Genomic DNA, 27270 nt, shown 5'->3' with positions numbered 1-27270 from the left:
ATCCCATTCACCTTTGTCCCTATCTAGATGAAGCCAAAAAATTGTTGGATAGTCTTCCTGCTTCACCGAAGCGACTTCCATCCGGTTACAAGAGACTCTCCCTTAATCCTTCACTAGTTGATAAAGTGACTGACCTAAATAAACCATTGATCAAACTCACTCTCTCTGAATGTGAATCCCATGATTCTATACCTGACCAATCATAGGTCGAGGAAACAGTTAACCTGATTTCACCTTCAGTTAATCGTACCTTTCCCGTAGAGAGTGAGTATGATACCACTTAGGTTCTTTTCGTTTCTTCAGATTCCAATGAGCTTGGAGGAAACCCTCCTGTTCCATCAAGACAGGAGGAAAATCCTCTCGTTCTCATAACTCAAGGAGATAATTCTCTCGTTCTTACAGTACCCCCTCCAAGTGGTTTGGTCACTTCCTTTGATTGGAATCAACTGGCAGGATGTTGTCTTCCTTCTTATGTGCCTTTATAGATCATAGTACAAGTTTATAATATGATTGTATCTGACACTATTATAGATGAAGGTGCATCTGTGAGTATCCTTTCCTCCATTTCTTGGCAAGCGCTCGGTTCATCGCCACTTGTGCCTATTACCCAGAATCTTTTGGCTTTTAACAGAGGAACTAGTCAACCATTAGGGATCCTTCCTTAGTTGCCTATTACTTTGGGAGAAAAAATTGTTTATCTCAATGTGATGGTAGTCCCAGGACCTCTAGATTACAATTTACTTATTGAGTGTGACTATGTTTATGACATGGGAGCTATTGTTTCAACACTCTTTCGAGTGATGTGTTTCCCACATGAAGGCATAATTGTCACCATTGACCAACTTTCATTTCCCGGTCCAAATATGGCTTCTAGTCAACCATCTTCCTTGAATGGTCCTTTTGTCCCAATGGTATCTTCCTCGTCATGGGTCAATTATGTGGCAACCCGTTCCATGCCTAAATCAACTGATGATCAATTCAGTGATGTTGTACATTATGTACTGGGGCCATTGGAACCAGATCCCTCTAATGGATTCCTTGCTATGTATCCCTTCCAGAGCATTGTTCTCCCATCTGATGAGAACCTCTTGGAAGTCATGACCTCTTAAAAAATGAAACAAGGAACATGACGAGAGTTCCTTGTTTTGTGTCAACCTCATTAAAAAATGAAACAAAGGGTATGCGGATAGTTCCTTGTCTTGTGTCAAGCTTCATAAAAAATGAAATAAGGAATATGAGGATAGTTCCTGGTCTTGTGTCAACCTCGTTAAAAAATGAAACAGGTCAAGGAATATGAGGATAGTTCTTTTACTATGTCAACCTCATTAAAAAATGAAATAGGTCCCAGAGCATAATTCCTTGTCTTGTGTCAAGCTCGTTAAAAAATGAAATAAGGAAGCAGAGGAAAGTTCCTTGTCTTGTGTCGACCTCATTAAAAAATGAAACAAGGAATTTGAGCAGACCTCCTTGTCTTGTGTCAAGCTCATTAAAAAATGAAACAAGGTCCTCTGGAGCAAAGTTCCAATTCGAGTCTTTGATTAGATCTCGTAAAATCCCAGTCTCTTTTCACTTGATATCGTAAATGAGACTTCATTCCATCCACCTGATAGCCACGAGTAGTCTACTTAGGTTAATGTAATGAAGTTTGGGGGGCATGCACCTAGAATTGAGTCATCGTGCTTGGGGCATGTAAACCAATCTCAAGCATAGTGTTTCATTTCAAGCTTTTGCAAAACTGAAACTGAATCCAAGCATAGTTTTTTTTTTCGAGCTTGTGCAAAAATGAAACTGAATCCAAGCATAGTTCCCTATTGTTCAATCATGTGTAAAAATGAACCCATATCCATTTTAACCCTCGTGATTTCCATTCTATTAGCCTCTTCCATCAAATGAGCCTTGGTTTTTCTCCTTCCATCGTCACTATCTACTTGGCCAATCATATGCTTTCACTTGGTTGTTTTACCTTTTTTGAGGAACAGTTGCAATGAGTGGTCTTATTAGCTAGCCTATTCACATAAATCAACATGTTTTGACAAGTTCCAACATCACCGAAACTAGTTGCTATCCTAGACACCACTCGTTCCTCAAAGAGGAGTCCTCTTTAAGCTCTTTTAGACTCTTGAAATATGAAAATATTGCCAAGCTCTTGTCCTTTTCAACTCGTAAATGGATTGGAAACGATATCTACTCAGTATAAATTTAACCCTTTTCCGGACTGAGATAGATTAATTACAAAAAAGGAATACGTTGATCGAACATGGTCAATAGGTTCTTTCTCGTATTATTTTATGCTTTTTCAGACTTGAGAGACAAATTTACGAAAAATAACTTATGGAGTTTTCTTTTTGTCCCTTTTCAAACTCTCTAAACATGAAAAGGACCAAGTTATCATTGTCGTTAAACTCGTTAAAACATCAAATAGCGACAAACTTGTCCATCATGACAAGATCGAGTTTCACCTTCGATAGACTCGTTAAAACATCACATAGCGATGGATTCACCCGAAGGGTGGAATTATACAACAAGCATATGTTATCTTCCTCAAGCTTGATAAAAAATAAATAGGTATTGGTCAAAAATGACTGGGAAAAATGGGAAAAGGGTTAAACCACTTTATGGTAGCAGGTCGCTCTTGAACATGACACTTTCACTTCATCTCTATGACTGCTTGGGTTGTGTTATCTTCTTTATGGTTATCATACCTATGGTCTATCATATGATCCATTACTTTGGTTTTGGGTCAATGCTACCAATTCATTCAGTTTCATTGTGATGTTCAAGAGAAGTCACTCAACTAACTTCATCCTTTGCAATACTCATAAACCTTCATTTTCATGACCGCCATTCCTGAACCTTGTGTCATCAGTCACATTTCGTCTCCAAAAATCATTACACTCGTTTCGTGTCATCGATTTGGGATACATCAAGGCCCTCCTACGATGAGTCGCTTCTTGTCGACATCAACACATTATCGAAGAAGTTGACTTAGAAACACCCTTTTAGTACCTCAGGATTGCATACATCAATGGAAATTTTCTCACTTTCGGGGATAGGTTGGCATCACTTCCCTTCGATCGAAAGACTTTGTCTGGTGTTTGACATCAAAACATCTATTCACACCATGCAAAATGTACTGCAGTACCTTGAGAATCATTATCATTATCGGTGATCTCTCTCGCGTCTGTTAACGACTTACATCATTGGCTGGTAATCAGACGGTGTCTTCCCATGTTCGACTTCAGATCACATATTCACATGGTTAGACTCGTACTTGAGCAAATGATTGAATGAGATAGAAGACCCTAGATCTAGTTTCATCCATCTGGGCTGCGATTTCAGGAGAGTACTAAATCATCTGTATGATGGCTTTACACTGATGGTCATCCCATTGTGGGTCTATATCTGTGGAAAACTATCTATGTACATGTAATGAAAAGTTTATATGCTGAGCATGGCTATGCCTTCCCTTAGCAATTCATGAAAAATCCAAAATATCATGATATTATGTATTGTAACTGATGCAGGTCACCATCTGCTTCTAAACCTCCTCATCACATCATAAAGCATATCACTCGACATTATCATTTTCGACTTCATGCTTTAGGGGGCAATTGTTACAGGTCTATTGGCACATCACTCCCATCATTCAGATCAGTACTTTTAGGGATCATCAAACCCTAATTCAGTTGCTACATGCCCTAGAAAAGTCATCACATTGAATGCCATCATTCCTGAGAGTTTCCTGGCCTGAAGACATCTTGAAATGACTCCTTTAGGGACCAACGCAGCTACAGTCAGGGATAAATGTATTGTAGAGAACTTAGGCCCATTCAAGCGTACTCTGTAGAGAACCTAGGCCCACTTTGACATGCGTTAGGCAAGATTGAGTGAAATCTTCATAGGGTTATGGGAATATTCCTACATTTTAGACCATTCTAGAAGATTCCCACTTCTTATCCTCTCATATGAGCTCGAAATTGGATAGGGAATGAATCAAATAACCTCCTATCATCTCACCCCTTCCTCCATGGAAAATAACTCCCAAATTGGAAAGCCATTCAATGCCCAATTTATGGCAAAACCACCTCCATTTCCCTATAAATTGAGCAATCATCATAGTGATCAAGGGCTGGACTTTGAAGAATTGTAGGGAGATACTATTGGTTTGAGGTTTGAGATCATAATCAAGTATTATTATGCTATCAGAGTGTTGTTCTTTTGATGTGATGAAGGATGGAACTCAAGCTGGATGAGTGACATGGGATCAGACTTCTTTGGTTGTAACTCTTCCTTCTACTTAATAAAGTTGTTTACACCTTTTCCCATATTCTTGTCTTTATGTATGATGATTATATGTGTAAATGCTTTCAATTCCATTTGCTTATAGTAGATAGATCTCTTGCCTTGATTGGTTTTTTTCCTCTGTTTATGATTGCAGGTATTGATCGAGTGGATTTAGTTCGAGAAGGAGCGATGAAAGCTATTCAAAGGAGTCAAAAGGGAAGCGAAAGATAACAAGTAGGTCCCTTGTCTTATTTATCTTCTATAGGAAAAGGTTAAACTCTTTAATTCTATTGTTCTAAGTGTAGATACCCACTTAGGGAAATTGTTTTTATCCATAGATGCAAAATTCCACATAACATGGGATGCTTAGGCCTATTCCTGAGGTTGATTTTTTTTTATCAGCATTTTTATGTTGTCCTTAATGAATTCTGAAGGTTGTATCAAGTTCTAGGTAGAGGCCGAGATTTTAGGCTAGAAAAGTGGCTTAAATCCGGGGGTTGCTTGCACATAATTGGAAATTTTGGTCGACATTCGCTGGTAGGCAGGCCTGTGAGAGCGATTTCATCTTGTTGGTCACTCCCTTTCCCATAGCATGCGAGTGACTATGGCCTAAGAGATCCAAAATAGCATTGGGACCTATGGACAGACTATCTGAGTGTTTGACTTGTCTCCTGAGGGTTATGTTGATGATGTTGAATGACTGTGTGTGATGTTTCATCGATTTCACTTCCTTAAGGTCACATAGGAGGTCGAGTTTGAGCATAGTATCCTCTCATATCATGTTTACCCCAGTTGGCATGGCTACTTTAGGTAGACTTGGGAGGGGGTGTTACAAGTTGGTATCAGAGTGGATTGCGCTCACTTCGGGTCACATCTGATACAACAAATTGGTATCAGAGCATGATTCACCCCTCAGACTGGATGGGTGATGTATGTTGGTCATGAAAGCATGTCAGTTGCATGTGTGTATCTTACACTTAAGTTCCATGTGCTTGTTTCATTGCATCATGTTGATCATGATAGAAGTAAGATTATCATGAGGAACTTGATGTCCATTTTGTGGAATGCATTTTCAAGAGTATATGACTAGTTATATGATTATATACATCTTGATTACATACTTGTATGTTGGATTGAATTATTGATTATTTTATTACAGGTATCCGTCTTTTAGGTTGATTACAAGAATTGATCTCTTATGCTCGACTACATGTGGTTATGCGTATGTGTAGTTGATTAGGAATTTCTTATGTAGGTTGATAGGTTAATGAGGCAATGGGTACAAGGGAATAATGGTTGTTTTCATGCATGAGGTCATATAATGCATTTTTGATATGGCCTTGAGTTGATGATTGGACCCTACCTAGAATGTGGTTTATGTGCTGATGCACTTATTCGATAGATGTTTATATGCTATTATGTTTATGTTATACATGCATCACACTAATTTGATGATCTTGCAGACAAGGTATCCTCCCTGAGTTATGCTAAGGTACGTTGATTTATGGTGATTTGGTTTAGTTGACATAGTATGCCTTGTAGGAAAGAGATCAAATGGCTATCAAGGTGGTAGACTACATAAAATATCCCTATGCATCAGAGGATCAACGTGGTGTGTGGAATTCTTATGATTTGGAAGAAACATTGAAAATCTTGAAAGAAGAAATAAGGAGTTGCAAAGCAGACAATGACAAAATCATGCAGGCACAAGAGAAAAAATAAGAGATGAATGCGATATTGCTTCAAAGTTTGTCAGATTCGTAATGACAGGGACCACTTCAGATCAGCCATGGATAGGAGGACAGAACTAATGGGACATATGGTAGCAAGTCTCCTAGTGGACACAGGTCAGATAGATGTAACATGATCAGAGATGGAAGGATGTTGGACACTTTGGATATGAGAGGTGATAGACACAAGTATTACTCTAGTAATGGTTCTGACAGATATCATGATCGTCACGGTCATCATCCTTACAGGATGAATGATAGGGAATAATTTCCAGATGAACTTAAGAAAGTAAAGCCACCTACCTTTGATGGAGAATTGAAGAAATTCCAAGATGAAGAGGCTTGGTTGCTTGGCATGAGGAAATTCTTTAGATTGCATGATTATTCAGAAAACATCAAAGCAAAGATAACCACTTTCAGTCTCAAAGGTAAAGCTAATATCTGGTGGGAAGATGTGAAGAATGTTAAAGATATTGATGAAGATGATTTGACTTGGCATAAGTTTGAAAGACTCTTCAAGAAGAAGTACTTGTCTGAGAGGTACTATGATGACAGGGATAAGGAGTTTTATGAGTTGCAGATGGGTTCTATGACATATGAGGAGTATACTAGCATATTTTTGGAGCTATTGAGTTATGTGCCTTACCTCATAGAGGAGAAGGCCAAGGTTCAAAGATTCATCGTTGGACTTCCAGTTTCATACAAAGACCGGATTGAGTTCGATGAGCCTAGATTGTTGGAGGAGCTTACCTGAAAGTTGAAGCATTTTTATGAGCAATCAAAGCACAAAGTTGAGCCGAAGTGTGACTTTAAAAGAAATGACAAAGCTAAAGGAAAATGGCCACCAAACCAAGGAATACCTAAAGATGCAAGTGAGAAAGAAAATGCAGTTCCTTACAACATATTCAATACAACTAAGAAGGGACATGGAGAGCAGCAAACTAGAGGCAGTGGTATAAAATTATTTCAGTGTTGGATATGTGGTAAGGATAATCGTAAGAAAGATTATACACACTATCAGAGTGGTGGTAGACCACAGATCTACAGTGCTTAGGAGGCACATACAGTTGGTGATATTTGTCATATCATTCCTTGGATTTATGCAACTGTGGACAACAAGAAGGCGGATCATCAGGCATCGATCATTGAGATGGACGGTAAGCTTTGTGATCAAGTAGTTTCTATTTTGATTGATCCTAGATCTAACTATAGTTATATTAGTCCTCACCTGGTGGATAAGTGTGGTTTCAAAAAATAAGTGCATGCATAATCTTGGTTGGTATAGTTGGCTATAGGTACAAAGAAGTGAGTTCACCGTTGGGTAAGAGCATGTGAATTTGAGTTAAATGGTGTGCCTACAGTAGTGCATTTAAATGTATTTCCATTGGGTTCGTATAGTATGCTTTTAGGTATGGATTGGATATACCTTCACAGAACCAAGGTGGATTGCTTCAACAAGGCCATTGAGTGTGTGGATGATAGTGGTGAAAATAGGACCTTGCAGGGAAAGAAGAATCCTATATCAGTGAGGATGGTTATGGCTATGCAGGCTAAGTGTAGTTGTATAAAAGGTTGTGTGATGTTTGGAATGCACGTTTCCTGTGACAAGGGTAAGGAGGTTGAGGATGCAGATGTGTTGAGAAGTTACCTAGTTTTGCAGCAGTTTCAAGATGTATTTCTTGAGGACATTATAGATTTTCACCTCACAGGGAGGTAGACTTTTCTATTGAGTTAGTTCCAAGGGCAGCTGTATCATCGAATTCACCTGATAAGATGAGCACACCTAAGTTTTTAGAGTTGATGTTGTAGTTGAAGGAGATGTTGGACAAATGATACATCATACCTAGTTTATCACCTTGGGGTGCACCAGTGTTGTTTGTAAAGAAGAAATATGGCACTCTTAGATTGTACATTGACTACAGGAAGCTAGACAAGGTAATGATCAAGAACAGGTACCCTTTGCTGAGGATTGATGATTTGTTTGATCAACTAAAGGGAGAAACATTGTTCTCTAAGATCGAATTGAGATCAGGATACCATCAGGTATGCATCAAGTAAGAGGATATCTTCAAGACTGTGTTCAGGACAGGGTATGGGAATTATGAGATTATTGTTGTTCAATTTGGTTTGACTAATGCTCTAGCTACATTTATGTGTTTAATGGATAGTGTGTTGTGTCCTTATCTAGACAAGTTTGTTATTGTATTCATTGATGACACACTGGTATATTCTAAGAATGAGGAAGAACATGTCAAACATTTAGCAGTAGTTTTGATATTGCTAAGAGAGAATCATTTTTATGCTAAACTTAGAAAGTGCAGCTTCTTTCAGACTGAGGTACATTACTTAGGGCATGTTGTCTCCAAGGATGGCATAGTAGTAGATCCAGAAAAGATAAGGGCCATCATGGAATGGGAAACTCCTAAGAATGCAGATGAGGTGAGAACATTTATGAGATTGGCAGGTTACTACAGGAGGTTCACCAGGAACTTCTCAAGCATTGCATATCCTATCACATCATTGCAGAGGGAAGGTAAGAAGCTTGAATGGATAGAGGAATGTGAGGATAGTTTTAAGCAACTTAAGTTGTTGACACATGCACCAGTGCTAAAGATTTTGGATGTAGAACAAGAGTTTGTAGTGTGTACATATGCTTGCAAGAGATTGCTTGGTGGAGTTCTCATGCAAGAAGGACAGGTAGTGTGCGATGAGTCATAAAAACTGAATGAGAACGAGTAGAACTAACCAACACATGACCTTGAGTTAGCAATGATCATACATGCATTGAATATGTGGAGGCACTATCTTCTTGGAATGATATTTGTACTGAAGAGCGATCACAGTGGGTTGAGGTATTTATTTGATCAGCCGAATCTAAATTACAAGCAAGCTATATGGTTGGCTACCCTTAGTTAGTTTGGATTCAAGATTAGATACATCAAAGAGAAGGAGAACGAGGTTGCAGATGCTCTTAGCAGGAAGGTACAAGTAAAACATATAACAACTATAAGCTCTTATGAGATAGAGTTATAGGATAGGATTTCAAAGGCAGCTTAGAAAGATGACAAATACATAGAGATCATGCATAGGTTACAATAGAGTACAGGTACATGTACAAGTATAGGTGATCAAGATGCAGACTACCATCTCATAGAAGATGGGTTGGTGAGATTTAGAGATAGGATCTATTTGTCGAATTGCAATGAGATTAAGAAGCTTATCTTGAGAGAGTTTCATGTTAAGTAATACTTGGGTCATCCAGGATATTAGAAGACGTTGAAGGCAATAAAAAAGTTCTATTTCTGGTTGAATATGAAGAAGGAAGTGGAAGAGTTCGTGGCTAGATGTTTAGATTGTCAGTAGTTAAAGGCAAAATGCAAGCATCCAGATGGTTTACTACAGCCTATTGCGATTCTGGAATGGAAATGGGAGGTAATTTCCATGGATTTCATTACAGGTCTTTCGAGGACAGTGAAGAAGCATGATTTTATTATGGTCATGGTTGACAAGTTGAGCAAGGTAGATCACTTCATTCCAGTGAAGACTACATATTCAGCCAGTGAGGTAGCACAAGTGTTCATCAGAGAGATAGTGATACTGCATGGTGTCCCAAAGAAGATTGTGTCGGACAAGGATGCGAAGTTCACTTCCAAATTTTGGAAGGAGCTATTTATAGGCTTGGGTACAAAGTTGGTCTTCAGTACAACTTATCATCCACAGACAGATGGTCAGACAAAGAGGGCCAACATGATTTTGGAGGATATGTTGAGGATGTACGTGATGCACCAGTAGAGGAAATGGGAGGAGTAACTTCCTTTGGTTGAGTTTGCATAAAACAATGGTTATCAGGCGTCATTAAGGATGAGTCATTTTGAGGCATTGTATGGATGGATTTGTAACACTCCCATCAGTTGGAGTGATCCAGTGAACAAGATACTTATTGAACCAGATATGTTGGAAAACCTAGATCAGGAAATGCAGGTTATAAAGAGGAATCTAATGGCAGCACAAAATAGACAGAAGAGTTATGCAGATCAACACGAGGTATTCAAGGAATTTCAAGTTGGGGAGCATGTGTATTTGCACATCAAGCCCAAGAAAATCTCTTTAATGATTTGTTCATGTGCCAAGTTGGCACCACAGTATTGCGTTCCTTTTGAGATCCTTGAGAGGATTGGACCGGTGGCAAACCAACTTGCACTGCCTCCAATAGTGAAAGTCCATGATTTTTTCCATATGTCATTGCTTAAAAAGTATATAAAGGATGTTGATCATGTTATTTATTGGTCTGTATTGCAAGTGGAGCAAGAAGGAGAGTTCCAGCCAGAGCCTTAGTGCATACTGCAACATAGGCATCTCATGCTCACGAATAGAGCCATAGAGCAACTTAAAGTGTAGTGGAAGCAATTGAGTCTGAAGAAGCTACGTGGCAGATGTCGGATCAGATGCAGACCCTGTATTATTCATTGTTTGTCGGTTGAGGCAAAGAAGTTTTGGTTTGATGTTGGTTTATGTTGGCATATGTTTTGTTGAAGTTTTGGTATATGTATATGGATGTAAATACCATAATGATCTATGTTATAAAGCTCCAGTATGGTTGTTATATTGTCATGTTTTCATGATGTTTTTCTTTTGAGCAGTTATTTCATTGCAAATACTATAACGAGCTAAGTTATAAAGTTCCATAGGCAGTGTGTTTGCTTTTCAGCAGTTTTGTTGAGGTCATGGTGTGGTTAACACCAATAGTGTTCCCCAAGGGGGAGGGTTCTGTAATAGCCCTGGTGAAAAGTTCATGTAATAAAAGTTAATAAAGGAAAAATAAGACCACGGTTAAGGGACACTTATTCCAAGCTGAATGTTGGGAAAATATATCCTAGTGGCATCACTGGATGTGTGTTTTGGCTAAGGATAATTGGAAAAGGCTAAGGCAAAGGAACTAAAAGGAAAAAAGACATTTTTGGCACATTTATTTATGAAAATAAAGGAATTTAGGAGAAACATATGGTGAAAGGTCATAGGTTGCATGTGAGGAGGAAATTGAAGGAAAACAATGGAAAATGAAGAAATTAGAGGCCTCATTCATAAAAAGGCCTCTGAGGATCAGTTGGCATGATTTTTCTAACCTTTTGTCAGTTTAACTTTGGAGCTTTCTCATTTCTCTCTCTCTCTCTCTCTCTCTCTCTCTCTCTCTCTCTCTCTCTCTCTCTCTCTCTCTCTCTCTCTCTCTCTCTCTCTCTCTCTCGGTCACTTAGAGTCTTGGAGCACTCTATCTTTGGATCAAGGAAGGGAAATAAAGCAAGGGAAAGGAAAAGGAAAGCAAGGATCAAGGAAAGGAAAGAAGGATTCAAGCAAATTCAATAGGAATACTTGCAGGTAACCTTTATCATGTGTGATTTCCTAGCTAGTTTGGACATGCATGGATTTGCATGTTGGTGTATGGTTCTCTTGTTGTCGGTGACATGGTTTTGCCAGGTTATGAAATTGGTTTTTAGCCTAGCCTTGGCTTCTTCTAGATGCCATGGTATGTTGGGATGTTTATTTTGGTTTGCGAAATGGATTTTGGAATTCGGGGCAGAGGTGGTTTCAAGTTCCATTCCCAAAGGCCTAGGAATCCCTTGACCGGTTTTGGCAAGATACACGATAAAGACTGAGGGAGAAGTCTCGGTTTAGGGCCTAGTGATACGGGTTTGGATTGCAGTAAAGCCTAAGAGACTGGTCTCGATTTAGGGCCTAGTCATTCAATTTGGATTGTGGTAAAGCTTGAGAGACAAGGAGATGGAAAATTCCTCAAGGATAGTGATGGATTTCAGATGGCATTCCAAGTTCGGTTCGATTGTGATCGGAGGACCGATTTTGGTGTGATCATGGTTTGATGAGGTCAGAGGTTGTTTAACCTCTGGATTCCCTTGGTTGTTCTTGGATTGGATGTTCTATGAGATCCCACATTCATGCTTGGAATATGGCATGAGGGTCACTAACTAACAGAGAGATTTGGTTTAACCATGTCTATGGTTGGGTGATACGTGGAAGTCCCAAACCTGGTCAAATTTGCCTATGAGTAATAAAAGCTAATTCCTCTTACTTTTAAAATGATTTATATGTGGATTCAATGGTTGTCTTATCTCTTATATTTACATGGTTTTATGTTGGTTAAAAGTATAGTTAAATGACTAGTTCATGGCATGGTAATTTCATGTATTTACTTCTAACTATTAAATGGATGGATGCAAGACATAATTGATGATGTAGTAGTTCAATGGAGAAGGAGGTGATCCTTTTGGTTATGTATCATAAGTTGTTTAAGTATTTTATGCTCTGTCTTGTATCCTTGACCTATAGGTTGCAATGATTCCAAGTGTTTGACAAAATGTCAATCCTAGTTGGAGATGCACAGGCCTAGTCCTAAGGTTTATTTTGATTTATCAACATTTTTATCATGTCCTTAATGAATTCTATAGGTTGTAGCAAGTTGTGGGTAGAGGTTGGGATTTTGCACAATGTGGCTTAAATCTCGTGGTCACTGGCACATAACTGAAAATTTTGGTCCACAGTCATTGGCATGAAGGCCTTTGAGAGTGGATTTAGGTTTTTGGTCGCTCCCTTGCCCATAGCATGAGAGGGACTATGGCATAAGAGATCCACAATAATAGTGGGACCCAGGGACAAGCTGTCTGAGTGGCTGACCTCTCCTGATGGTTTTGTTGATGATGTTGGATGACTATGTGTGATATTCTGTTGATTCCACTTCCTTAAGGTCAGATAGGAGGTTGAATTTGATCATAGTAGCCTCTCGTCTCATGTTTACCCCAGTTGGTATGGTTACTTTGGGTAGAATTGGGAGGGGGTGTTATAGAAGAAGATGAATATGATTAAGGATCAATCGAATATAGAGCATACTATGATGAATTCTATATTTAAAATCAAACATAAAACATTGATATTGTTTACAAGCCATAATAGAATACATTTAAGAAAATTCAGCCTTTAATCTTCTTGAAACAATAAAGAGAGAAAACATATGGAAAACTAGGAGAACAAGCAATTTCACAAAAGAAAGTACATCACCAATTGCTTGGCATGGGAATCCTAGAAAAAATCTTTCTGTACTACTGTAAATTGATCCCTTTTAGTACAATGCACAACTTACATCAATATACAACCTTTCTTCATACAAGTTCCAACCCTTATTACACATTCATAAATTATTTAAATAATGCTTGACATAAAAACTTTTTGCAAAATAATAACTATGACTTGATTATAGAAAGAGGGATATTTTTCAATATCTCTCAAATTCACGAATGCAAAGATAAACTAATATATTTTTTATGTTTTAGAATAGCTATAAGAAATCTACTTTTATTCAGGAAACATAAAACTGGTGAATTGATTCCTTGAAAGTAGAACAAGTCCCTCTACGATTTAAGCATTTCTTCTTATCAAAACAAGTCCCTTTGCAACTTCTTCTTCTTTCTCACTGTTTCAGCTGAAAACTTTGAGCCTTAACAATAGGAAATCATTTTTTCTTTCTTGATCGTCTTTCTTGAAATTTGAGTGCTTGTAGTTGTTTTCATAGCACTGTCCATACAAAACATTATGTTTCTCCCTTCCCATGATTAAACAATTGTTGTTTCATTCATGTTCTAACACTTTAACTTATTTCATTATGGGATTCGGGAGCCTTTAAACCTTGTAATATCGTCGCGATGTTATTCCAGAGATTTTTCTTCATCAGGAATTTACTTAAAAAACATTAAAATGACAACAAATTTTGATATTTTTTTGACGATGTTGCACCTCCCAACATGTCAAGGGATCTCCCTAGTAAGAAGTCCCAACTAGACCTCAGATCGTTTGGTGTAGGAGTCCCAGTAGTGGATCGTACGATAGCGCCTTGACCGCGATTTCGCACAGAGGCAAGTAAGATGTCCTTGTTGGTAGCAAGGGTGTGACATATGCAGTAAGTCAAGGAAGGTGCATGAGCGTTTCTAACATAGAGAGGGTGAGGTGAGTGTGCCCCTTGGAAACCTGTGAAAGCATGAAGTTAAGAAGGTAACACATGAGAAAAGATGCATCACAACATGGAAGGTGAGTAAGCTGGAAATCCAAAGTGATGGTTAAACCAACAACACATTTCAGTAATATTCATACATACATATATAGAAAATAGCTACACATGCATGCATAAGCAAACATATACATATATCATTTAGAGTAAACAAGATAGCTGAAATACAATACGACATATGCATGAAACGTGTTGGCTCTGTTATATTAAGAAGTGAAAGTTACAGTCATAAAATACAACCATGACAAACCACTAGTTTCGACAACAGAACATTACAGTCACTGTCGCTTGCTCCTCCAAAGAGATATACTAGCTCTACACAATGGAGAAGCCAAGGCTCATTAAAATACTCTCCAAGTTTTCTCTCAAATACTCTTATCGGAAGCTTGGCTGACGAAAAGCCTCTACAATGACTGAAGAGGTTCTATTTATAGCAAAGGGTGGGGCGACACTTGACATTCCCCTTTGTGACTCTTCATCTACCCTCATGACTCTTCACCTGCTACATGACTGTTACGTCCAACTACCGACACTTGAACTTCCACTTGACAAGACATTACATACAATCTGCACATTTACCCATGTGAGACCCAATGGCTTGAGAAAGCCATGCAAGACATCACTAACACTCGGACCGTTGAGGTGGGACCAAATCTTCGACATCCTCATGATGGTTGACGGTGGTGAACTGATGCCAAGCTGGGTCGTTCGTGATGGTGTCCGTGTGCCCAATGGTGACATCTTGCTAAAAGTGAACTCTTGCCTCCGTTGCATCTGGGTACACTGATATGGCTCCTTTGTCCAACTCGTTTGATGGCATGCGCATGGTCGTCTTGGGGGCAGTCGGACCAATAACTCATTAATGCATAGTGCCCGTGCTGATATCCAAGTGTGTGTTGGTGGTCATGTGCATCAACTGTCAAACTGCATGTTCAACCCCAGTCGGACTTAGTTCTTGTCTTCATCTCGGTGAGTGTGCCAAATGGGTGGGATCGCATGCGTGCGCACAATGACATGCATGATTTTTGAATTCCTTTGCATGTAATCAACAACAGTGCTCACCTTGTCTACTCCATACCAGCTGCTGGGATGGATCGATAACTTGTACGGCACAGTTTCATCAGTCTATGCATGTTGCACCCCTTTTTGTACCTGTTCTTGCTGCAACTCTTCTCTCGTCTATACAACTCCTCTTCTTCCTTGAGTTTCCATTTCATCACCTGCAACTCCTTCTCTATTCCTTTCTCTACCCTCACGCGATCATCTTATCGCGCCTTCACCTCATAGCCTCAATCTATAAAGTTGCTTTGGTCATGAGTGGATCTACTTTGAACTTGCATCTTTTCTCCGTCTCTATGTTGTCAACAACCTTCCTCTTGCATTCATCACGTGTAGGTGTGCTGCCTTTTTCTGCTTCTCATAGTGTTGCTCATTGTGATGTCATTGCCATTCATCTTGATATGCTTGTCCATGAAACACTTGATGTCTTCATAGATAGGCAAGTCATAGACACTTGATCAACTGCATCCCCAAGTGTGCTCTGAACATTTTCTTCGACTCTGCTCTCCTGGAAGCCATTGTACCTGTGCTTGTTGGGTTGTGTTATATTCTTTCCATGACTAGCCCACGTAGTTAACTAGGGGGTGGAGCCCCCCCTTCGTTGCGCTGATTGCATATCGGGGGGGTCACAGGGGGTTTGAGGGGTGTAGGTAACCCCCCTCTATGGGGTCTGGGGCAGCGCCCTGGAAAATTTTCTTTTTTGACCCTATATTAGGTTGGGTGGACCTACCTATGGTTTTGTGCATGATTTTCGCACATGGTTTTGGACGTGATGGTTTTCGATCCATGGTTTTGGACGCGTTGGTTTTCGATCCATGGTATTGGATGCTTCGGCATGTATAAATATGTATTGTAACATTGAAAGGAACATAATGAAAAATCAAGCTGGTAGTCTCGGTTTTGGGATCCAAAGGAAAATCTCTGTTTATATGTGTTTTATGTGTTATGCTCTCCCATTGTTTATTTTCTGTGTTTTAGAATTCATATGTTGGTAATTTCTATACGGGGTTAAAACCTACGTTTGGTATCAAAACTATTTTGGCTTCAAGGGTACGCCTTTATTGTTGAGGGGTTTCGCTTGGGCCTGTGGTAGACCCTATTCAGTGGGAGATCTGCAAGATCGATTCTGGTGGTGAAAGAAGATGGTGAGCAGTGGAAAGATAGAGATCGAGAAATTTAATGGTCAGAGTTTTGAGTTGTGCAAACTCAAGATGGACGATCTGTTGGTGGATGAAGATCGGTGGATCATGGTAGATCTAGGTACTAAACCAACGGGAGTGTCTGATGAAGAATGGAAGAATTTGGATTGGAAGGCAAAGAGCACAATACGATTGTGTGTCTCAAATTTAGTATTGTTGAATGTATCAGGGGAATCTGGGGCGAAGGCTTTTTGGCACAAGTTAGGGAATTTGTACCAATCTAAGTCTTTGGTGAATAAACTGTTGCTGCGGAAAAATTTGTATAACCTGAGGATGAAAGATGGAGACTTGGTGACAGAGCATCTGAACATATTTAATATTGTGGTAAGTCAAGTATTATATGTTAATATTAAAATTTCAGATGAAGATAAGTGCATCTGTTTGTTGTGTTCTCTACCATATTCGTGGGATAGTCTGGTTATTGCAATAGGTAGCAATACAACTGCCTTGCAATTTGATGAAATAGTCTCATCCTTGCTGATGGAGGAGATGAGACGGAATAATGTGGAGAGCCAAAATGGTGATGCCTTGTCTGTACGAGGACGGTCCTAGAACAGAAACAAAAATAAGTCGTCGAGTGGGAGATCTAAATCTCCAGGAAAACCTGTAAAGGTGGTGTGCTGGAAATGTGGAAAGGAACGGCTCTACAAAAGGGACTGTAAATCTAAAGCTCCTGATAAAGGAAAGGGATTTGATGACGCTCCTTCTATAGAGGCAAAAACCACCTTAGATGAAGGTGGGGATGTGTACCTGGCTTCTTCAAGTACACATGTAGATCATGAGGCATGGTTGATTGACTTAGGTGCATCCTTTCACTTCACTCCCCATAGAGAGTGGTTCTGCGAGTATGAGAAATATGATGGTGGTGATGCCTTCTTGAGGGATGACAGGAAGGCTAGAATCGTTGGTCATGGAAAAGTAAAGTTGAAGTTGCAAGGTGGAAGGTTTAGAACACTTCCGGGTGTTCTGCATATTCCTACATTAGCCAGAAATCTGATTTATGTAAGAAAGTTGGATGATGCAGGTGTAAAAACAGTGTTCGAGAAGGATACCTGCAAGATGGTTCGGGGGCACTGGTATTGATGGGGGAGTTCGAATTAGAACGCTGTACAAGCTACAAGGTAGCATTGTTGTTGATGGGTGCAACAGTTCTGTGGTTCTTGAAAGTAGAGTAGAAAATCCAGTGGTCTCTGGAGAGAAGACCATGTTGTGGCATCAAAGGCTTGGACATATTGGAGAGAAGGGCCTTTGCATACTTCATGGTAAAGGTATGGTAGAAGGTATGAGTAATATCTCTCTAGATTTTGATTTCTGTGAAAATTGTGTATATGGGAAGCAGAATCGGGTGAGTTTCCCCTCTGGTGGTAAGAGGGCGAAACATATATTAGAACTTGTGCACAGTGATGTGTTTGGACTTGTGAAGGTTCCATCACTGGGTAAGTCTGTGTACTATGTATCATTTATAGATGACTTCTCAAGGAATACATGGATATATTTCCTTAAGAAGAAATCTGAAGTCTTTGACAGGTTTAAAGAATTTAAGGCTCTGGTGGATGTTGGGCCGTGCAACAGGTATAAATTTACCCTTCATTACATTATCTTTTTCCTCCTTTTTATGCATTTGTGCCATGATTTAATAATGTTTTGATATAATTTTGATAGAAAGTGAATGAAACTACTTTTGATATGATTTGGCTGTCAAAAATAACTTTCGTTGCTTTTTATGCAGAGATTTGTGAATGGGAAAATTGTTGTTCAATCTATTGAACAGCAAAGGCTAAACAGGGAGAAAAGAGCATGTCTTTTGTGGTTAGTTGAGAAGTGAATCAAAAGGATCAGCGCAGGATGGAAGATTATTTTGATAATAGCATTTGGTCACGAATTCCTCAGGATCTCCTAATCCTGAGGAATCACAATTATCTCTTTTCCTCTTTGACTATAAGAGGGGAAAAACGAATAGAATAGAGCACTTTTTTCCTTTTTACTTCGGTTGTAATTTTAAGAGACAGAGTGTTATTCTGAAGAACACATTGTTACTGTAATGACACTTGGAGTTAATGATTAATATATAATTTGTGTTTATGTTTGCTCGCGATATTCTGAGTAACTAGGCAGTAATCACTGGCGGCTTGGGCCCGGTCACTGGTGGATTTCACTGCTTTTCCCTGTGTTATACTTTTACCTTTTTACTGCAAGTCTAATTACTTTGTTTTATAGTTTTACGATTGATCTACTTGATATATAAATCACTAGTGTTGAGTTTGTGCATTCCACACATTATTTCTTATCACTGTTTACTTGTTTCATTTATTTACGTCGTATATCAATTCAATTATTAGATAAGAGTTATTTCCTGTTAATTGAGAGCCAGAGTATTATTGGTTAGATCAGGTGTATTACTGTTATGCAGAAGTTTCTATTCAACTGAAAGAGCTCTGTTACTGCTACAGTGCACTCAGTTGATGTGCTTATGGCCTGTAATTGCAATTAGATCTTTTTTATTAAGATTGAGTTTTGATGCTTGAATAGTTTAATTTCTTTGAAGTTACAAGTTTGGTAGTTTATGGTTTGATCTATTTACTCTTGTATTGAAATCAATAAGTTATCTTAAAGCATTAATTTCTGTAGATACAATGATTTCCATCACCTGCACATACTGTGTACACTCTTGAAACAAAAGACTTACCCAGGTCGATAATTAATGTGAGGCATTTAGGTGTTCTAAAATGATATCTTATATGTGCCAAAATTTTGGTGCCATTGCCAGGGAGAGTGTTTCTATTTCACAAAAGGTGATGTATGTTTGATGTTCATTTGTTGTGAAAGAATTGGGTATTAAAAATGGAAGGTAAGAACCTGCGTACTAGCAAGTAAAGTGCTTGCTCCTTTTCCCGCTTTTCAGCAAGGAATTGAAGTAGAAATAAATGTTTGTATTTCTATATGAATGACTAAGAAGAAAAGAGTAGAAAAATATATAATTCCTCCACCCAGATCTAAAAAATCTAAGGGATCGGTGACCCTTGTACGATCAACCTTCATTGACGAAATCATAAGAAAAGCTAAGTCTTAGTCATCAGTAGGACCCCAAACCGTTTCTACAAGAAATCCTACTGTAACCCTTCAGGCCGCAGGATCACCATCTGTAGCTGACGCTGAGATTCACAGCAAGACTGAAGGGTCTGAACAGAGTTTTCAGAACACTGAAAATTTACAACCTAGCCCTTTACAAGAAGGGAATTCTTGCAATCTCCGTGAAGGAGAAGGAGAAACAGGTAGTGCTGAAAAGATTAAATCATCAGAACCCAAATCTCCTGAAGTAGTGGTTGAACAGAGGACACCTAGTATTCTGGACCAAGGTAGTGCTGTTAAAATCATTCTAAAAGTCTCTTCTAAACCCCCCAGGAACAAATCTCCAGCTCCGGAAATCCCTGAAGGATATTGGCACATTTTTTACCAAATGGCTCATAATCAACAATAGCCTCAAACCTCTACATTACAATACCCTATTGTTGATATAGTTGTCAATGCTCCCATGAAAGCTATTCCATTACAGAATATTCCTACCTTTCATGGGCTAACTTCAAAGGATCCTGATGCATTCCTTTTCGAATTTGATGTTTTATGTAGGGGATATGATTACACTACCGACCCCCAAAAGCTGAAACTGTTCCCCTCTACTCTGAAGGGAGCAGCTTTGCGTTGGTTTATGGGGCTTGGTGGAGGTACCATTACTGACTGGGACCAAATGAAAACAACCTTTCTAAAAAAATACCAAGATTATTTCCAAACTAGAGAACTGAAGGATGAAATATTTTAAGGGGTAGCTAAGGCTAACGAGACTCTTGAAGAATATGTAGAACATTTTCAATATAATCTGCAAAGATCTCCTTATGCAACTTTGCCTCCTGAAGTTCTTAAAACTACGATGATAAAAGGTATGAAAGACTAATGGGTAGAAACACTGAATTTAATGGGGAAGGGTGGTATTTATCAAGAGGATTATGACAATATTATACAATTGTGCATTAGGTGCTCCAGAGGCAGTACAAGGCTGAAACCAACCGGACATGATGTGATCACCAGAGACAGCAGAAACTCAGGAGGAAGCATTACACGAGTTGAAATCGGCAATCTGTTGGAAGATTTCAAGACTGATATCTTGGGTACCCTGATGACACAATTGGATATCATGCAAGCCAAACAAAATCATGCCAAAGTAGAACAGAATCTGGCTATTTTTTGTCCATGTTGCAGAGAGAAACACAATCATAGAGAATGTCCGCTAGATATGATACAAACATGCACCATTTGCACTAAGGATCATGCTACGGAAGGTTTTCCATCTCTTCCTGGATTAAAATCAGTTTTCAAGGAAGTAGAAGAGGAAGTGGAACCAGTATATCTGCTGAACCAACACTGTCAATGGCAAGCACGTCCAATAGGTATGCCTACATAACCATCTTTGTTCTTTCCTTCTTCGCAGTTTAATTCTTAGCAATATTCAGGGGCATCATGGTAGAACTAGCCACCTTTCTCTACTTGGCCACCTCAAGCATTTTCTATGCCACCATGGCCCAACCAATCAAATCCAAACAATAATTGGCCAAATTCCTCTTACCCTCCACCATTCTAGCAGAACACCCCCTATTCCTCTCAATGGTCTCCTTATACCTCACAAAACTAGAACTGGCAACCAAATTGGAAATGATCTGCAAACCAGCACATGGGAACAATTCCTCTACCTCAACCAACCTTGCCAGCACATTACACGTTGCAGCAAAATCCTCAACCTAATATACGGCCACAACTCCCAGCTCAACCAAATCTGAATCCTAACAACAGACCGATCCAGTTAGTACAAATTATTGAGAGTCTAGATCCTGAAGTTGAGTCGAGAGAATGTAATGAACTTAAGTTAAGATCTGGATGCGTAATTGCTCCAGATGAGGACAAAAATCTGCAACCTAAAGTTAAAAAACCGCATTTGAATAAGCCTTCGACTGTAGATAACCATCAAACAAAATAGGGAGAAGATACAGTTAGGCAGAAATATCCCGAACAAATCATAATTACTTCTCCCCCGGCCCCAAAAAGATTGATAATACCTCGACCAATTGAATATCCTGACTTTAATCTTCTAGGTGAACTCAAAAATATCTGTATAAAAATTTCACTCCTCCAGGCCATTCAACATATTCCGATATATGCTAAAACCATTAAAGAGTTGTGTGCAAAGAATTTTGTGAGGAAAAAAAAATAACACCAACTGTCCATGTCGTCGAAACTTTGTATGATTTATTACTAGGCAAAGAGACACCTATAAAATATAAAGACTCGGGGAATCCCATTGTCACAGTCCAAATAAATGGCCACTCTTTTCCCAATGCTTTAGTTGACTTGGGGGCAGCCATTAACATTCTTACAACATAAACTTGTGAAGTGCTTGGCATCACAGTCTTAGAACCAACCACTACCTTGCTGGAACTTGCCGACCATTCATTCGTTAAGCCAAAAGGAACATTACAAGGTGTGATGGTTTCTATGGACTCTTGGGAATATCCAGCATATTTTTTTATTATCAACCCCAGAAATTGGCTAGATCGACATCCCTTAATACTGGGAAGGCCTTGGCTAACAACAGCTGATGCTTATATAGGCTGTCGAATAGGCAGTATGACCATAACCAGAGAAAATGATATTAAGAATCTAGTTTTATACCCTCCTACTTATCCAAGCCTGACCATTGTAAAAACTCGGAAATAACCAACAGCATATTTAAAAGAAAATATTTGTTCACCGTTGACTATGGCAGATGCGGTTGAATTCAAAAATAAAACAGAAGATGATGTCATTCACACCTTTATCAATCACCCTACTGCAGTGTCTAATTTGATATGTCACATAATTGAAGCAGTCCTTGAAAATGAGATTAAAGAAGACTCCTTGAGAGACATCAATGACCAACTGATACCAACAACCACCATCTATAATAGCAAGCCTGTTGAAATCGAGCAAGGGAAAATCCTGAACATTAATAGCAATTTGAGTAATGACCAGCAACATAAACTTATCCAAGTCCTTAGGAAATATAAAGGGGCTTTTGCATGGGACTACCCAGACATGAAAGGGATTGAACCTCAGTTATGCATGCACCACATCTACACTAAAAAATATGCAAGACCCATTCGACACCCGCAACGTAAATTAAATCATCAACTAAAGGATATTATGAAAGAAGATCTTCAAAAACTATTAAATGAAGGTATTACAGACTCATGTGTCGGTGTGTGTCTATGTTATTTAGGCAACGGATCAATCAGATTTAAAATACACAGACACTTGGAATGGAAAGACAACGGAGAAATACAGTAAGAAAATACAAGAACACAAGAAATTAATAAGGACTTCACCCTATCCTCCAGGGCTACATCTCCGGTCCCGCTCTCAGTGGTGGCCTTATTTTATTGTGTCTTAAGCAGAGAATTACAATGCAGGAGCTCAATATGAGTCACCTGAAACATATTTGCTTGGCAAGGTGGTTCTTGGATTCCCCAAGCCACTAGAGTTCACAGACTCCTTTCCTCGCTAGCTCTTTAACCCTTCTAGTCTAACAGATCCTCTTGGGGATGGCTTGAATCTCTCAATCTCTCTGGTGCTCGATGTTGCCTCTGGTCAGCTCAACCCTCTGTCTCTTTTTCTTTGCTTTACTGTTCTCTGTGTTCAGTCCTCCTCTTTGGGTTCACTGTTCCACTTCTTCGTCTCTCGACTTCGACTAACTGTCTAACTTCCTCTGATTCGACTATATCTGTTCATGGCTTTTAGCCATCCATTCCAATGCTTGTTCGGTTCCTCTTCTGCCTCTGTCGATTCACCTTCTACAACTGTGCTTGGAGTTTCCTATTCGGCATCATCATGAATGCTCAAGGAGTGGCCACATCTCCTCCTCTAAACGGCACTAGCATGCTTCGTCGGTTTGTTTCTTCAGTTACGTCATGGATGCGTTCTTCCTCCACTATGGCGGTCAAACAGATTCCAAATCTTTCTAAAACGCGACATATTCCTTCGTCGATTCCACTTCCTTCATCGGGCGTGATCTCAGCCGTCCGATCTAGGTCCTCCAAATTCGATTGCATACGCATGTTTCACACAGGTTGACTTGCTCGACCGATAGCACGCGATCAACAGTGGTTTTCTCTCACCTCCGCTTGCCATGCATCGATCGGTGTATGGGATCGATTCGCTCTCGTCCAAAACCTCTTACCATTTGAGGGCACCCTGATCAATACCGTCGGTTTCCAGAGTGTGGGTCCTGCCTTTGTCCTTTTAGTGCTTTGCCTTTTCCGCCCACAGTTCTCTAGTTCGCCCACACGACCGAGTGCTCAGGCTTTTCCTTCACGGCCCTGTTCGCCCAACGATGTGCGGTTAAAAAACCACCTCTTTTTCCCGATCCAGGGCTCCCAGGGGCTACTTTGACCTCCTACGCGGTCTCCATGGGCCTCGGTCAGTGCACTTTGACCAAGGTCCTCGTCGTTCCACGCTGGCTGCCATTGCCACTGGTTCAGGGTGTTTTTGATCACTATTTTGGATTTATTTAGAGATTTTTCCCACCCTAATACAGTCATGGTTCTTTGACAGTCTTCTATGGATCCAATTCAAATCACCCTATGAGTGACTCCAGTTAAAGATTTGTTAAATGAAGGTATTATAGACTCATGTGTCAGTGTGTGTCTATGTTATTTAGGCAACGGATCGATCAGATTGCAAATACACAAACACTTGGAATGGAAAGACAGTGGAGAAATACAGTAAGCAAATACAAGAACACAAGAAATTAATAAGGAGTTCACCCTATCCTCCAGGGCTACATCTCTGGTCCCTCTCTCAGTGGTGGCCTTGTTTTATTGTGTCTTAAGTAGAGAATTACAATGCAGGAGCTCAATATGAGTCACCTAAAACATATTTTCTTAGCAGGGTGGTTCTTGGATTCCCCAAGCCACTAGAGTTCACAGACTCCTTTCCTCGCCAGCTCTTTGACCCTTCTGGTCTAACAGATCCTCTCGGGGATGGCTTGAATCTCTCAAGCTCTCTGGTGCTCAATGCTGCCTCTGGTCAGCTCGACCCGCTGTCTCTTCTGATTTGCTTTATAGTTCTCTGTGTTCAGTCCTCCTCTTTGGGTTCACTATTCCACTTCTTTGTCTCTTGACTTCGACTAACTGTCTAACTTCCTCTGATTTGACTGTCTCTGTTCATGGCTTTTAGCCATCCATTCTATTGCCTGTTCGGTTCCTCTTCCACCTCTATTGATTCACCTTCTGCAGCTGTTCTTGGAGTTCCTTGTTCGGCATCATCATGAACGCTCAGGGAGTGGCCACATGTCCTCCTCTAAATGGCGCCAGCATGCTTCGTTGATTCGTTTCTTCAATTACGTCGTCGATGCATTCTTCCTCCACCATGGCGGTCAAATGAATTCCAAATCCTTCTAAAACGCAGCGTATTCCTTCGTTGATTCCGCTTCCTCCATCAGGCGCGATCTCAGCCGTCCGATCTGGGTCCTCCAGATCTAACGCCATACGCATGTTTCATGCAGTTGACTTGCTCGACTGATAGCGCACGATCAACGACGGTTTTCTCTCACCTCCACTTGCCACGCGTCAATCGGTGTATGGGATCGCTCCGCTCTTGACCAAAACCTCTTACCGTTTGAGGGCGCCCCGATCAATAGCGCCAGTTTCCAGAGCACGGGTCCCGCCTTTGTCCTTTTAGCGCTTTGCCTTTTCCGCCCGCAGTTCTCCAGTTCCCCCACGCGACCGAGTGCTCAGGCTTTTCCTTCATGGCCCTTTTCACCCAGCAAGCACTAATCGCGCATCAAAAACCACCCTTGTTTCCCGATCCGGGGCTCCCAGGGGCTACTTTGACCTCCTGCACGGTCTCCATGGGCATTGGTCAGCGCGCTTTGACCGAGGTCCTCGTCGTTCCATGCTGGCTTCCATTACCACTATTTTAGGGTGTTTTTTATCGTTGTTTTGGATTTCTTTAGAGATTTGTCCGAACCTGATACAGTCATGATTCTTTGACAGTCTTCTATGGATCCAATTCGAGTCACCCTATGAGTGACTCCAGTTAAAGATTTGTTAAATGAAGGTATTACAGACTCATGTGTCGGTGTGTGTCTATGTTATTTAGGAACCGGATCGATCAGATTGCAAATACATAGACACTTGGAATGGAAAGACAGTGGAGAAATACAGTAAGCAAATACAAGAACACAAGAAATTAATAAGGAGTTCACCCTATCCTCCAGGGCTACATCTCTGGTCCCGCTCTCAGTGGTGGCCTTATTTTATTGTGTCTTAAGTAGAGAATTACAATGCAGGAGCTCAATATGAGTCACCTGAAACAGATTTGCTTGGCAGTGTGGTTCTCGGATTCCCCAAGCCACTAGAGTAAACAGACTCCTTTCCTCGCCAGCTCTTTGACCCTTCTGGTCTGACAGATCCTCTCAGGGATGGCTTGAATCTCTCAAGCTCTCTAGTGCTCGATGCTACCTCTAGTCAGCCCAACCCTCTGTCTCTTCTGCTTTGCTTTACTGTTCTCTATGTTCAGTCCTCCTCTCTGGGTTCACTGTTCCACTTCTTCATCTCTCGACTTCGACTAACTGTCTAACTTCCTCTGATTTGACTGTCTTTGTTCATGGCTTTTAGCCATCTGTTCCAATGCTTGTTTGGTTCCTCTTCCGCCTCTATCGATTCTCGTTCTGCAGCTGCGCTTGGAGTTCCCTGTTCGGCGTCATCATGAATGCTCAGGGAGTGGCCACATGTCCTCCTCTAAACGGCACCAGCATGCTTTGTCAGTTCATTTCTTCAGTTACATCGTGGATGTGTTCTTCCTCCACCGTTGTAGTCAAACGGATTCCAAATCCTTCTAAAATGCGGTGCATTCCTTCGTCGATTCCGCTTCCTCCATCGGGCACGATCTCAGCCGTCTGATCTGGGTCCTCCATATCCGATGCCATACGCATGTTTCGCGTGGTTGACTTTCTTGACCGATAGCACATGATCAACGGTGGTTTTCTCTCACCTCCACTTGCCACTCGTCGATCGATGTATGGGATCGCTCTGCTCTCGTCCAAAACCTCTTACCATTTGAGGGTGCCCCGATCAATACCGCCGGTTTCCAGAGCGCGGGTCCTGCCTTTGTCCTTTTAGCACTTTGCCTTTTCCGCCCGCAGTTCTCTGGTTCCCCCACGCGACCGAGTGCTCAGGCTTTTCATTCATGACCCTGTTTACCCAGCGATGCACAATTTGCGCTTATCAAAAACCACCTCTGTTTCCCGACCCGAGGCTCCCAGGGGCTAGTTTGACCTCCTACGCGGTCTCCATGGGCCTCGGTCAGCACGCTTTGACCGAGGTCCTCGTCGTTCCACGCTGGCTGCCATTGCCACTGGTTCAGGGTGTTTTTTATCACTGTTTTGGATTTCTTTAGAGATTTGTCCCGACCTGATACAGTCATGGTTCTTTGACAGTCTTCTATGGATCCAATTCGGATCACGGCCTTCCCACTGAAAAAGCTTTTGGACCACCAAAAGTTGGTTTTTTAAGCATCGACTAAGTGAGGGTATTGTTTTCTCACTTGTCTAATCTCAATCCACATTGCACTGCTTGGCTTTGAACCTCTGAGTCCAATTCTGAGGTACGCCAAGGTATACTCAAGAATTTAGAAAGAAAGCATTGATGTGAATTTTATTTATCCTATATCTAACAATAAATGGGTTTCTCCATTAGTAGTTGTCCCCAAAAAGAATGGAAAATGGTGGATATGCGTTGACTACAGAGAACTCAACAAAGCAACGCAAAAAGACCATTTTCCCCTTCCATTTATCGACCAAGTCCTTGATACATTGGCAGGAAAGAAATTCTTCTCTTTCCTGGAT

This window comes from Pinus tabuliformis, chromosome 1_1 (assembly GCF_031772625.1).
Source record: "Pinus tabuliformis cultivar Carrire ecotype Pingquan chromosome 1_1, CPIR1, whole genome shotgun sequence".
NCBI classification, from domain to species: Eukaryota; Viridiplantae; Streptophyta; class Pinopsida; order Pinales; family Pinaceae; genus Pinus; species Pinus tabuliformis.
This window is presented reverse-complemented; position numbering follows the sequence as displayed.